Raw genomic sequence first — 15,617 nt, 5'->3', positions numbered from 1 at the left:
TATCCCTTTGGAGCTTACATTTTTTTCTTATCAATTATCGTTTTCTCCAATGTGTCAATTTAATTTTTATATTTTTCATAACATCTCTGAAATCCTTCCAGATTTTCAAAGTTTTTGAGTTTCTCACCCAATTCAGTTATTTCCTGTGTATATTTTGTCAGTAATAGTTCGTCATGCTTAATAAGAATATTGATTAGTTCCCTTGAGCATGTCGTTAAGGTTCTTTCCCAATCCTTTTTCAGACTCTCATTTGCCAATTCAAAGGCAGGATAGATTTTTGGTCTCAAACCCCTGGGGATCATATTTTGTTTAATATAATTGTCAAAAGTAGTTCGATTCCACCATGTCTTCGTCTGTTTGATTAACACTAGTTTAAGTTTATAGAGATTTTCAGACCAATCTCCAGATGTATTCCCCACACTATTGGGTTCATCTCCAAAAATATTATCCACATCTTTGACCAGTTTGTCTCTTCTATTACTCAATTCCTGGCATATACTAAAGGTAGACATGGCTACTACAACTATTAATGTTAGGAAATATACTTTATAATAAATTGTCCCAGGAGTATATTAATAGAGCTATGAATAGTAACAGGTTGTAATTCTGAAATCACACATAAGTGAGAAATCAAATTTATGCGAGAAATTATGAAATCCTAATTATTAATAATATTTAAATGATAATCTTGTCAATTTTCCGTGCTAGTGGATTCAAAAGAATGCTGGAGAATCCAGCTGTTTCCTCAGGAACAATTACATAGAAACCATAAATATTTCCACTGCACTGGAGTCTAGATATTTTAATCCATTGCTTTGCATCCCCATCAGACACATCATAATATAAAAATGAGTAATATTATTAATAGAGTCCAATAAAGAGGGGTGCTACCAAAGATTACACATAGATGCAAGAACTTGTACAAGGAATGGGGAAAGTGGAAAAAGAATCTTAAGGCTAGGTGCACTCAAGCAATGTATTGAATATTAAAATATAACTTTTATTAAATCATATAACATATTTTGTTATAATGAGCACATGTGAAGCTAGCAAAATAAAAACAAAACATAGAAAATAATGTGAAGAAAAATAAATAAATACAAGTGTTTAAAATATGATTCCGCTGATGTATAAATAAACTGGCATCCAAGATGTGTCTGTGCTTTCATCAAAAAATTATTATTAATTCGAGTTAAGGTAGTGCTATTCTAAATATATTGTGTGCAGTTGTTTTGTAATAGACCATAAATATAACTCTAATGCTGGGCATACACTGCCAGATAAAATGTCTGTCAGACCGACAGACATTTTATCTGGCTGCCTGCCAGCCGCAGATGTCCGCGGCATACACTGTGAGAGAAATCTCACAGTGTATAGCCCGACATCCGCGCTCCGCCCCCATGGGAGGAGACATTTCCCTGTTCCTTCCGTAGGAAGGAACACAGGAAATGTCTGTCTGTCGGCTGCGCTGGGCATACACTGCCCGATGCGGCCGACAGTTTCCCGGGTTAATATAGCATTGGACGGGCATGCTGGACAATCCAGCATGCCCGACCGAGCAATATTTAACCCTCGGTCGCCCGCATTCACACTGCAATTATCGCGGCGATCCGCCGATATCGGGCGGATCGTCCCGATAATTGCAGAGTGTATGGCCAGCATTACAGAGATTCCTCCTGTAATTGTAACACTATTATGTTGCAATTATCACTTTAGTTGCCAAGTATATTATTGGATATTTATTGTATCCCGAAGCTGATGTTATAGCAACATTTTGTTGCTCTTGGTTTAAATACCTAATAAAGTAATATTATGCACTTATCTCACATATAATATCACCCTTATACCATCATTGTTAGATGGTTATACATATGGATTAAACACCTCTAATATGGTCAGGCAATCCTATATATTTATATATATCACAGTGGTGATTATGTTAAATGGCTCCTATAATTACTGCCGTCAGGGACCTGACATCCAGCAGGATCAGTGTATCACTGGATAAGGGTATTATAGTGTAGATATAAGTGAGGTGGTCTCAGGGAGATTGTCTCCATTCAACATGTGTCTGATAAGCAGCGCTCGCATCTGACAGAATATACATGTAAAATATATCTGGTCTCCCACAGACCTACAAACACCCCGCACTGCACTAACTCGGTGGCTCCGTGTATGGAGTCAAACAGTGACTTGTTGCACAGTAATAAATAATTATACAATAGTGCACTCCATCAGTGGAATTGCCAATGCTTGTTTTGCTATACAAACAGCTTTGTCACAGGCCAACCTGTTTGCTCACAATGAGCGCTCTTTATTCCATCCTGTGTCTCCAAGGACCAATAGGAATCTCTCTCCTAGTTCAAACGGGTTTGTCCGTTAGTGACAAGCATAATGAAACAAACCAGGTTTAACTAGTATCCATTTACGATCCCAGATAAATCCATGTTGTATATGGCTGCTAAAGGTAAAGATACCATCCATATAGCAGATATCAATAATATATATATATATTCCCACATATCCATTAATAAAATACATATTTATTTGTTTAAAATAAAACCATTATTAATAGAAATAAATAAAATAAAAAATAAATGTGAAGATAATAATTAAAATAAAAATAAAATAAATATAGAAATATATATTTCTCTCTCAGTATATAACTACTGTATGTGTATAGATCATCCCGCACCAATATTATTAATACACCATCCCTTCCATCAAATAATTATCCTTAGCTAAATATATAATATATTCCTTAACCATATCAAAAATCATCTTTTAGACTATATTGAAAAGAAAAATAATAATAAATAATAAAGAATAAAAAAATATAAAATAATAAATAATAAAAATAAAATAAATAGTGAAAATAAATAACTATATTACAAATTCAATCTCAATAACATCAATGTGCTCAGGGAGTTGATTGTACAATAAATCCAAATACTCATATCTATATATTAACAAAAATAAAAAAATATATTTATTTATATAAATAATGATATAATGTGTTGGAAATCAATGAGTGTGAAATACATGTGAAAACCTAATGTTCAGAAACTCAAAAAGTGATGAATCTATAAGTGTTAGGATATTGACTCCAAATATGGGTCCCTATCATATTAAATATGAAATATAAAAACTGTGACTGTGAAAACATTAATAAATATAAATTGTGAAGGATACCTAAAAAATGTTAATAAATATATTTAAATGTTCCAAATTTTAATGGAACCCTGTGAAAAGTAGCATGATACATAATTTATATATATCAATAACTAAAAGTGTTGGTAAAAGTAATAAGATGAAATTAAAAAAGAAAAAAGACATGTAAAAATACGAGGAGATGGACAATTACATCCATCTCACAAGTACCATACAGTTTTGTTAAAAACAAAGGCATCAGTCAATTTTATATATATTGTGTAGTGTAATGTGTAAACAAAAATAAAAGTGAAGTAGCCTATAATGTGAGTATTCAAAAAACAAATGTGCTGAACTTAAACTGCAAATTATGTGAATAAGTGAGTGTGTACATGCAAATAATGAATCATATTTGCACTTATTTGAGATATATGTCAATCTCTATTATTCATCTGAATCCCTCAAACATACAGTGATGATATTTATGTATACATTGAAACACATAATACAGTGATAAAATATACACATATAGTATAATTTGGTAATATTTATTTCCAAGAAAAATATATATAATAATGATAATAATAATTCTTCCTGTTCTTCATGTACCAATGGTGGGAGTTTTTATATACATACACTATGTGGATTATAAAAAGACTGAAAAATGTTTTCCTTCATTAAGGCCATTTGGGTAGAGGCTATCCATCAGGAATATCATCTCTGCCTCTTTTCTCAAAAGTTCTTTGTTGAGGTCTCCTCCTCTTGTATTTGTGCCATACCAAAGGCTTGCAGTCCCCTTGGATTACCATCATGGTGTCTCAGGAAATGCCTAGCTGCAGGTGTTAAATTCCTAAAATTGGACTTGTCTCTTTTGGCATTCCTGATTGACCCAATATGTTCTAAGATTCTTTTCTTTAGAGGTCTGATAGTTTTGCCTATATATACTTTGTTGCATGGACATTTGAGAAGGTATATAATGCCAATAGAATTACAGTTAATCCATTCCTTGATGTACCATTGCCTGAACTTATCAAAATAACTTTTAGTTGGTGTCATAAATTGACATGCTTTACAAAAACCACATTTGAAGGATGCTTGTTTGTTGAATGTACTTCCTTGTGTATTTTTGAGATGACTCCAAACCAATTTATCTCTAAGATTATATGATCACCCAATTCACTTGTACCTGTTTAGGTAGAATACGAGATAGATCTTTATCTGTTAGTAGAACCTCCCAGTGTTTTTGAAGAATGTTCCTAATTTGGAACCAATCATTACAAAAGGTGCCAATGAATCTGATGTTTTTATCTATTCCCTTATTAATTGGTTTCTTGGGATTCAGAAGAGATGCTCTTGTTCTGTGAGACATCTCATGGAGAGTTGATTTAAAAAGTCTCTTACTGTACCCTCTTTTAACAAGTCTTTCACCCAGTTGTTTACTTCTTATCTTAAAGGTGTCAGTATCTGAGCAATTCCTTTTGATCTGCAAAAGTTCTCCTTTAGGTATACCTTTTATGGTTGCTGGCAAATGTGTGCTTGTAGCATGTGATATGCTGTTAGTTGCCATTGCTTTACGGTGTCACTCTGTGACCAGAGAGCCATCTTGTCCTATAATGATGGTAATATCCAGGAAATTAATGTGGGTTCGATTTATCTCCAGAGTGAGTTTAAGATTCATATTGTTTACATTTAATTTCATGATGAATTCCTCTAGGAGAGCATGTCCTCCTTCCCATAAAATGAGAATATCATCTATATAGCAGAGCCATAATAAAATGTGCTCCGTATATATCTCGTTTGTGTCACAAAAATCCCACTCCTACTCCCACCACCCCAGGTAAAGGTTAGCGTATGTGGGGGCACATGTGGTCCCCATCGCAGTTCCCCTTACCTGGAGGTAGAACGTATTCTGACAGATGAAATAATTCTTTGTTAACACAAATTTAAGAAGTGATATAAAGAAGTTGTTAAAGTCTGTGATCACATCCATTCTGGTGAAATAATCAACTGCTGCTATACCGGCATCATGATTGATGCTGGTATATAGACTCTCCACATCACAAGTGGCCAGTAATGTTCCTGAATTAACTGTAAGATTGTCCAATTTCATCAAGACATCTAAAGTATCTTTAACATACGAATGTAAAGTTGTTACAAACTTTCTTAGGTGCTGATCTATAAAAATATTTACCTTTTCAGAAAGGCTACTTATGCCTGAGACAATCGGTCTCCCAGGTGGTATTTTGCCATCCTTATGCACCTTCAGAAGAAGGTACAAAGTTGGAATCACTGGGATCTCTACTTTCAAGAAATCATAATCACTTTTTGTTATGGTACCCGCATTGAAGGCTTCTGTATTATCCTATTATAACTAATGAGGAAATTATTAGTTGGAATTAATATTAGTGCATCATAGCACTCTCTGTCATTCATTTGTTGGTTAAGTTCTTCTTTATACATCAATAGTGGCCACAATACTATATTACCTCCTTTATCGGATGGTTTCACAATGGTATCTTTCAATGATTGAATTTCTTTAGGTGCTCACCTTTCTCTCCTAGTTAAGTTGTCTACGGAGTTGATATATGGATTATTTCTCCTTTTATCTTTAACTAGAGTGTCTATATCTGTTGAAACTAGGTCTATATGTGTTTTAACTTGACAGATGGAAAAGTCCGAAAAAAATGTTGTTGATAAGTTTCACTGGCTTAGGTATTTCTGAAAAAGGAGTTTGGGATATAATTATTGGATCCTCCAGTTCTTCCAAGATTCTAATAGCCTCTAAATCTGCCGTACTATTGAGCTGTCTTGTCATCTGATGAAATATCAATCCCATCATTTTGGAGTTTTTGAGACCGATTGGAAAAACACTTTTTTTAAAGAACCTTTCTGCCTAATAGGTATAGGTCCTTCTCACATTCAAAATGCACGTTGGCAATTCCGCTGATGGAGTGCACTATTGTATAATTATTTATTACTGTGCCACAAGTCACTGTTTGACTCCATACATGGATCCGCCGAGTTAGAGTAGTGCGGGGTGTTTGTAAGTCTGCGGGAGACCAAATATATTTTACATGTGTATTCTGTCAGATGTGAGCACTGCTGATCAGACACACATTGAATGGAGACAATCTCCCTGAGAACACCTCACTTATATCTACACTATAATACCCTTATCCAGTGATACACTGATCCTGCTGGATGTCAGGTCCCTGACGGCAGTAATTATAGGAGCTGTGTAATATAATCACCACTGTGATATATATAAATATATAGGATTGCCTGACCATATTAGGGGTACTTAATCTATATGTATAACCATCTAACAATGATGGTATAAGGGTGATATTATATGTGAGATAAGTGCATAATATTACCTTGTTAGGTATTTATACCAAGAGCAACAAAATGTTGCTATAACATCAGCTTCTGGATACAATAAATTTCCAATAACATACTTGGCAACTAAAGTGATAATTGCAACATAATAGTGTTACAATTACAGGAGGAATCTCTGTAAGAGTTATATTTATGGTCTATTACAAAACAACTGCACACAATATATTTAGAATAGCACTACCTTAACTCGAATTAATAATAATTTTTTCGTGAAAGCCAGTTTATTTATACATCAGCGGAATCATGTTTTAAACACTTGTATTTATTTATTTTTCTTCACATTCTTTTCTATGTTTTGTTTTTATTCTGCTAGCTTCACATGTGCTCATTATAACAAAGTATTTTATATGATTTAATAAAAGTTATATTTTAATATTCAATACATTGCTTGAGTGCACCTAGCTTTAAGATTCTTTTTCCACTTTCCTCATTCCTTGTACAAGTTCTTACACTGGCAGAGGTATAAGTTGCACTGTAGCTCACAGGAGACACTGGTAACTAGGTACACAGGCAGGGATGTAATCAGCACTGCTGCTCACAGGGAACACTTTTAGCTAGTAAACGAGGAGATAATTGCACCATAGTGCAGCTGAGAGACACACAGGATAATCTTGCAGCTTGCAGACACAGGAACAGCATGCACAGGCAAGGATGTAGTAACACTGTCACTGGCAATAAAGCACTCAGGCAAAGGTGTAATTAGCACTGCTGCTCCGGGAGACACAGGTAGTAATACACAGACTTGGATGTTAAAGCACTTTAGCTCACAGGAATAACATTGGAGACAGGCTCACAGGCAGAGATGGAGGTCACACTGCTGCTCACAGGAATAACACTGGAGACTTAGGCACACAGGCAGAGATGTTAGGTCACACTACTGCTAACTGAGAAACACAAGGAACTAGACATGGAAGCCAAGGGAACCTGGAACAGACTCAAATAGGAGTGACAACTGTTGAACAGGCAACTTCCTGGAGTTCTGGGAGTGGATTTATACCCTGGTGTAGCAGATTATTGGAGCACAGCATCAGCTGACTGAGATCATGCTACCATTGGTTAGGAGGACTATCACATGAGAAGAACTTTCATGGCGGCACCCATGATGGGAACTCTTATCCCCAACATACACTGCCGACCATGGAAGTCCACAGAAAGCACCTAAGGGAGAATACTCAGCATCTCGCCCATCACTGTACCATACGTCTGACCACAAGGAAGTCAGGGGAAGCCGGCACTGAGGTAAGAAATAGCCGATCCTAGATGTATGTCATAGATCACATGATTAGGATGCTAGACAGACATACAGGCATCAGGGGCTTTTTTACTATATACCCAGCTCATCTTCTCATTTGGAGAGGCGGTTCCACATCGTGTGCCCACGTTGTGTCATGTGAATGGTAAGCATGACAGCGAGGCGTGAGCTTGTTTATCTCAAACTGCATGACCTAATATTGTTTACATCCAACCAGCCCGTGATTGGTCGGCACTTCGTCATGTGACAAGATAATGTCACGTGTTCAGAGCGCTGACCATTGGAGCCTGCTGATTACCCTGTGAGTTAACTATCTTATCATTATTATTATTTCTATTTCCATTAGAATTATACACACCCCAGGAATAGGTGACATTGCCTTGGTGTATTTTTTTATTAGATTTGGTGTATGGTTTTATTTTTATTTGGTTTAATTAACTACAAGTGCAGCCATTTGACAAATTACCAGTAGGTATTTAAGAGATCACTGGTTACCCACGCAAACATACTCCTGAGGAAGCTGGGTGTCTTTTAACCCAGCAAAATGCTTTGAGGTTACATCTCTGAATCCCTGTGATCGACTGGACTTTTATCTGGACTTTAATACCCTCCCTGAAAGAAGATTGCATCATTGTAAGACTCCAGGTGGACTACATACAGCCTATTACTTGCACCGTGGATGCTAAGGACTGTGCTGGATTCATTTTGCTCACCATATGGTAACTTCTTGCTGCTTAATACAATTCCATTTTTGGATGCAGTGGAGAGAGTCCTATTTCCAGTCTAGTTATACAGTAACAGATTTGTGTGATATGCTCTATTTTTTAAATGGACTTTTATTGATCTTATTGTTGTTATATATGATGCTAGCACTCTATGAGATTATTTTGCACAATAAGTATTATTTTAGAGAATGAATAAATGTATTCTGCAAAATTTTTAAAACCATCTTTTTATATTTATTTTCAGCGCTGGTATTCTTTTATATTGAGCTGCTTATTGTACCCAGTTATTAACTAGATGGGTTTAATGGCACTTACCTTATTTTGAGTTGCATTCTCAAGTGTGGTGCATTGAGTACATAGTAGGGGTGTGCACCGGCCACTTTTCGTGTTTTGTGTTTTGGTTTTGGATCTGGATCTTTCTTCGTATTTTGGATCTGGATTGGTTTTGCCAAAACCACCCTTCCGTGTTTTGGGTTCTGGGTTTTGTGTTTTGGATCTGTATTTTTTTTTAAAAAAAGCATAAAAACAGCTAAAATCACAGAATTTGTGGGTTTTTCTGCTCCTATGCTATTATTAACCTCAATAACCTTAATTTCCACTCATTTCCAGTCTATTCTGAACACCTCACACCTCACAATAGTAATTTTATGTCCAAAAGGTTGCACCGAGGTAGCTGGATGGCTATGCTAAGCGATACGAGTGGGCGGTACAAACACGTGGCCCATCTAGGAGTGACACTGCAATGGCAGACAGGATGGCAGTTTGAAAAACTAGGCCCCAAACAGTACATAATGCAAAGAAAAAAAGAGGTGCAAGATAGAATTGTCCTTGGGCCCTCCCACCCACCCTTAGGTTGTATAAACAGGACATGCACACTTTAACAAACCAATCATATCAGCGCCAGGGTCTGCCACATGACTGTGGCTGAAATGATTGGTTCATTTGGGCCCCCACAAAACAAGCTGGCAATTAATCTGTCCCTGCACAAACTGGCTCAACGGAGGTAAGATGTCATCCTCATCCTCCTCATCCACCGATTCCTCACCCTCTTCAGTGTTGTGTACATCCTCATCCTCACAGAGTATTAATTCGTCCCCACTGAAATCCACCACCACAGGTCCCTCTGTACATTCTAGAGGCTGGTCTCCCTGGAAGAGTTGATAAATCATTTTTATGAACATCATCTTCTCCACATTTTGTGGAAACAACCTTCTATGCCTTTTGCTGACAAGGTTCCCGGCTGCACTAAACACTCTTTCAGAGTACACACTGGAGGGTGGTGACAGTATCATATGCAGTGACAGTAGACATGTCAGAAATTGTTGCCAGGTCCTTCAGTTCAGACCAGATGTCCAAACTTGGTCCTGCCTGCCCTGCTTCAAAGCCAGCGGGTTGCTTAGGATACCTAAGTTTTTTCCTGGCAGCCCCAGTTGTGGGAGAAAATGAAAAAGGAGCTGTTGACATATCACATTCCGCTTCAGTTGACAGTGTTTTCACCAGCAGGTCTTTGCACCTCTGCAGGGTTGTCTCAGCCAGAAAGAGAAACACCGCTTTAAACCTAGGATCGAGCACGGTGGCTAAAATGTAGTGGTCTGATTTCAACAGATTGACCACCCTGGAATCCTGGCAAAGCGAATGAAGGACTTCATCCACAAGTCCCACATGCTGAGTGGAATCGCTCCATCTTAGCTCCTCCTTCACTTTCTCCAACTGCTTCTGCAAAAGCCTGATGAGGGGAATGACCTGACTCAAGCTGGCGGTGTCTAAACTGACTTCACGTGTGGCAAGTTCAAAGGGCTGGAGAACCTTGCACAACACAGAAACCATTCTCCACTGCACTTGAGTAAGGTGCATACCCCCTCCTTTGTCTATGTCATAGGTGGATGTATAGGCTTGAATGGCCTTTTGCTGCTCCTCCATCCTCTGAAGCATATAGAGGGTAGAGTTCCACCATGTCACAACCTCTTGCTTCAGGTGATGGCGGGGTAGGTTCAAGAGTGTTTGCTGGTGCTCCAGTCTTCGGCACGCAGTCGCTGAATGGCGAAAGTGGCCCAAAATTTTTCGGGCCACCCAAAGCGTCTCCTGCATGCCCCTGTCGCTTTTCAGAAAATTCTGCACCACCAAGTTTATTGTGTGAGCTGAACTTGCCCAGATGTAATGCCCACACAATATTGGTGGCGTTGTCAGATATCACACATCCCCAGGAGAGTCTAACTGGGGTAAGCCACTGGGCTATGATTTCCCTCAGTTTCTCTAAGAGGTTGTTGGCGGTGTGCCTCTTACTGAAACTGGTGATACACAGCGTAGCCTGCCTTGGAACAAGCTGGCGTTTATGAGATGCTGCTACTGGTGACGCTGCTGTTTTTTGCTGCGTAAGGTGATACATCTACCCAGTGGGCTATCACAACCATATAGTCCTTAGTCTGCCCTGTTCCACTTGTCCACATGTCCATGGTTAAGTGGACTTTGGGTACAACCACATTTTTCAGGACACTGAGGACACTTTTTCTGACGTTTCTGTACAGTCTCGGTATTGCCTGCCTAGTGTAGTGGAATCTAGACGGGATTTGGAACCGGGGACACACTACCTCCATCAATTGTCTAAATCCCACTGCACCAATGGCGGTTACCAGATGCACGTCTAATACCAACATAGCAGTCAAGGCCTCAGTTATACATTTTGCTTCAGGATGACGGCTGTCGTACTTCATCCTCCTTGCTAAGGACTGTTGGAGGGTCAATTGTTTAGTAAAAGTAGTGGTGTTCCTACTTCCTCTCTGGGATGATGAATGACTCCCAGCAGCAATAGCAGCAGCGGCAACAGTAGGCGTAGCAATGCAGGATCCTCCGGAGAAATCCCGGATAGGAGAGTCAGTCATGCCAGTGACATGGCCTGCAGGACTACTTCCGATCCTGACTAAGGAGGAAATTGATGAGGAGGGAGTTGATGGTGTGGTTTGCAGGCGCTTGGATACAACAGGACAAAGGGATTTAGGTGTCCCTGGACTGCTTATGGTCTTAGCCAAAGTTTCTGAACTTGACAGTAACTTTTTATAAATGCGCTGCAGGTGATGTATAAGGGAGGATGTTCCTAGGAGGTTAACTTCCCTACCCCTACTTATTTCACCTTTACATATGGTACATATGGCAAAACAGTTGTTGTCCGGATTTGGATAGAAATATTGCCAGACCAAAGAGGTGGAATGTTTGGTCTTCTACCCAGGCATGACCGTGATGGGCTTTTTCATCCCACAGTCAACAACTGTCTCCCCCGGAGCCTGATTTAAACAAACCACATCACCATCAGAAACCTCCTCGCCAACTTCCTACTCAGCGCCAGCTACACCAGTATCCTCATCCTGTTGTACTTCAACAGTGACATCTTCAATTTGCATATCAGCAAGTGGACTGTGGGTGCTCCTTTCAGCACTTGCAGGGGGCGTGCAAATGGTGGAAAGATCCACCTCTTCCCGTCCAGTGCTGGGAAGGGCAGGCATCGCAACCGTCACCACACTTGGACTCTCCTTGAGGATTTGTGATATGTTCTTAGAATGCACAGTTCTTCGCTGTGCTTTTGCCAGCTTAACTCGTTTGATTTTTTTAGCGGGAGGTGAAGCTGAACCACTTGTCATGAACATAGGGAAAGACCTTAGCCATTCCTTGCCACTCCATGTCGTAAATGGCATATTGGCAAGTTTATGTTTCTCCTCAGATGATTTAAATGTTCTTGATCTTTCCCTATTTTATTTTTATCGGAGAAAGTTTGGTCCTCCATTTATGTTATATTGATAGATACGTGCGGCTAAGGTGCACACAAACACAAAAAATAAGTTTTATTTTTGTTGGAGACTAGTGCACTTTGTGGGTTACACCACCCTTTAAGAAATGAGCCAGCTGGCTCTTTACTTATGGGACACAGGCGCATGCTTGGCGCTGCTCCTTTGTTGATGCACGTGCAGCTACAGTGCACACAATTCACAAAGACAGAAAAAAATAAGAATTTTTTTATTTTTTGTGGAGCGCACTTTGAGGGTTACACCACCCTTTAACAGACTGCAGCTTTGAGTATGCACGTACAGTGCAGACAATTCACAAACACAGAAGAAAATGTTTTATTTTTGTTGGAGTGCACTTTGGGGGTTACACCACCCTTTAACAGACAGACGCACACTTGGCGCTGCTGCTTTGAGGATGCACGTATAGTGCACACAATTCACAATCACAAATAAAAATATATTTTTTGGCGTGCACTTTAGGGCTTACAGCACCCTTTAAAGGATGAGCCAACTGGCCCTTTATGACACAGGCGCACGCTTGGCGCTACTTTGTTGATGCATGTGCGGCTACTGCGCACACAATTCACAAACACAAAAAATAATTTTTTATTTTGTTTGGAGTGCTCTTTGGAGGTTACAGCACCCTTTAACGGTCAAGCCAGCCGGCCCTTCACTTATGACACAGGCGCACGCTTGATGCTACTTTATTGATGCACGTGCGGCTACTGCGCACACAATTCACAAACACAAAAAAATAAAAAAAATTTTTAGTGCACTTTGGGGGAGCACCCCTGATGCACAGATCACCCCCTGGACAACACTACAGCACCCCTCTAGGACTAAAGCCTTTATGGGACACTGCACAACACGGTCCAGCCCTTCCCCTATAGACTTTGGAATGGACACAGCTCCTATGACTGCAACTGACTGCACAACACAGCCCAGTCAGCACCTATGACAGCAGCACAACACAACCCAGCCAGCCCCTATGGACAATAGCAGCACAACACAGCCCAGTCAGCCCCTATGGAATGAGTGGTCACAGCCCCTATGGACAACAGCAGCACAACACAGCCCAGCCAGCCCTAGCTCCCACCCTCCCTCTTCACTGTCCACAGCTGGACTGAGACATGGCGCCATCATGGGGACCTTTTAAAGAATCCAACACCCGCGAGATCCGGAAGGCGGGATGATGACGTTTTGCCTCGATTTCAGTTCCGAGTCAGGCGGGAAAAGTTGAGCCTCACTTGGATACAACTCGGATGGGGGGCTCAGGAGGGTTCGGATTTCAGAAATCCGAACCCGCTCATCCCTAATACATAGGCTTTTTTGTTTTTACATTTGTCCTCACGAATTACATTGTTCCCATAGGAATATGGCAGTACAAGAATTAAATAATATGGCATTATTTTATGTTGGAGGCAATACTATTTAATGGCTTGGAAACAGCCACACATTGGATGCAGTGCAAGTTTTCAACATCCAAACCACTGCATAGTAAATTCTATAGTTTGGATATATAGTATTCATTCTCTTGCAGTAAGAAAAAAAAAGATGAAAAAAAAAGTTCTAAAGTTATAGGATTGAATGATAATTGATATGTATCAGATATTATATCTTCAGATATTCATAATTTAGAATACACAGAGAATAGAAAACATGGGAAACATTTTTGCTAAATAATATTTTCATCCAGGCCCGAATATCCTGAAGTAGAAAGCTGACACTAATTTAAACTGAACATTACACCTCTCTTTCACAATAAAAGGTTACAGTGACATGATATGACCCTTTACATTATACCAAGTTCTTTTCTTTCAGATACCCAGCAGCATTCCATATTTTCCAGATGCAATTTCATTTATGGGGATTAAATGAATTTCATCTGTTTGAAGCATATTACCAGTGACTTTTGTAATCTCCTCTCTAATCGTGCAAAGGAAGAAGTGAGATTGCTTCAGAGGTAATAAGACAATGATAGAGTAGAAGAAATATTAGATGTTAGAATGTCCTTTGGGTCAGAAGTGGACAAGTCCAGATTGTTTAATCCTTCATGAGTGTTGCAGCAGTCTAAAAATAGAATAGTTGTTAATGATGTCCTTCAGAAGAACAATTTCTCTTAGCGATGTGAGTATCAAAGTTACTCTGTTGTGTGGTGTTTAGCACTGGTTATGTCATTACACACATACGTATGCACACGCACACATGTACTCACACACACAACACAGTATTTTTACTGTGAAGTAGTAAATGTTCAAGGTTATAAATCATTTGCCTGCAGATTTTAAAAAATAAATAAAGCATGTATTGCAGAAGTATTCCGTGTGAAGTTGATGCACTAACAATTGGTTCTCAATTAGTCTGTGAGTCATTAAAAAAAATCAGCTTTTATGGCTAAAAGACCCCTTATTTCAAATAGCATTGGTCATGTGAATGTAGCTAAAAACAAGGCTTTTCACTGCCCTCATCGATTCATAGCTTAACGTGGAAAAAAAATATTCTTTCTGTTGTGGCGCCTCTGGTTTCTTTAAGCATTGCATCACCATACTGTAGTATGGTGAGTGCGATTTACTAAGAAACTGTATGGTGAATGCGATTACTAAGAAACTGAAAACTTTGTTTTCAATTTAGTTTGCTGTAACACAGTGGCATCACTAGTGGGGAGCGGGGCATGCGGGCTGCACCGGGTGTCTCCCTCTAAGGGGGTGACTCCAAAAACCACACACTCATGCCCGCAAAACCCCTCTGACAGTGGAGTGCAGGGCAGCACCCCTTCGCGGCAAATTGTCACAATTCGCAGGTCTATATGGTGGAGGTGGAGCCAATATGACCCAATTCCATAGAATCATGTAATTTGGCCCCGCCCTCTCCCAATTGATCCGCGAATCACGTAATTTTTGCCGTGAGGGGCTTAATTACATCGTTTTTAATTTTGCACCTATTTAGCACCCGCAAAGCTTTTTTATTGCATATATATATATATATATGTATATATATATATATATATGCATCGTGGGATTAGGGGGAGGTTAGGGTGCGTGGTTAGGGTTAGGCACTAGGGGGAGGGGTAGGGTTAGGCACCGAGGAGGGAGGGTTAGGTTTAGGGTGTGGGTGCGGGAGGGGGGGAAGTTAGGATCAAGTACTAGGGGGGGTTAGGGTTATTGTCGGTGTTAGGAAAACACTTACCTGTCTTCAATATGGGTGTCAGGATACTGGCTGACGGGATGCCGCTGTTGGTATTCTGACCAGTGGCATCCCGACAGCCAGGATTTCATACTCTACCCACATATATATATATATATATATATATATATA

Source organism: Taudactylus pleione, unplaced genomic scaffold, assembly GCF_031769625.1.
Source record: "Taudactylus pleione unplaced genomic scaffold, aTauple2 ptg000386l, whole genome shotgun sequence".
In the NCBI taxonomy this organism is placed as follows: domain Eukaryota; kingdom Metazoa; phylum Chordata; class Amphibia; order Anura; family Myobatrachidae; genus Taudactylus; species Taudactylus pleione.
Note: the sequence above shows the minus strand (reverse complement) of the source record.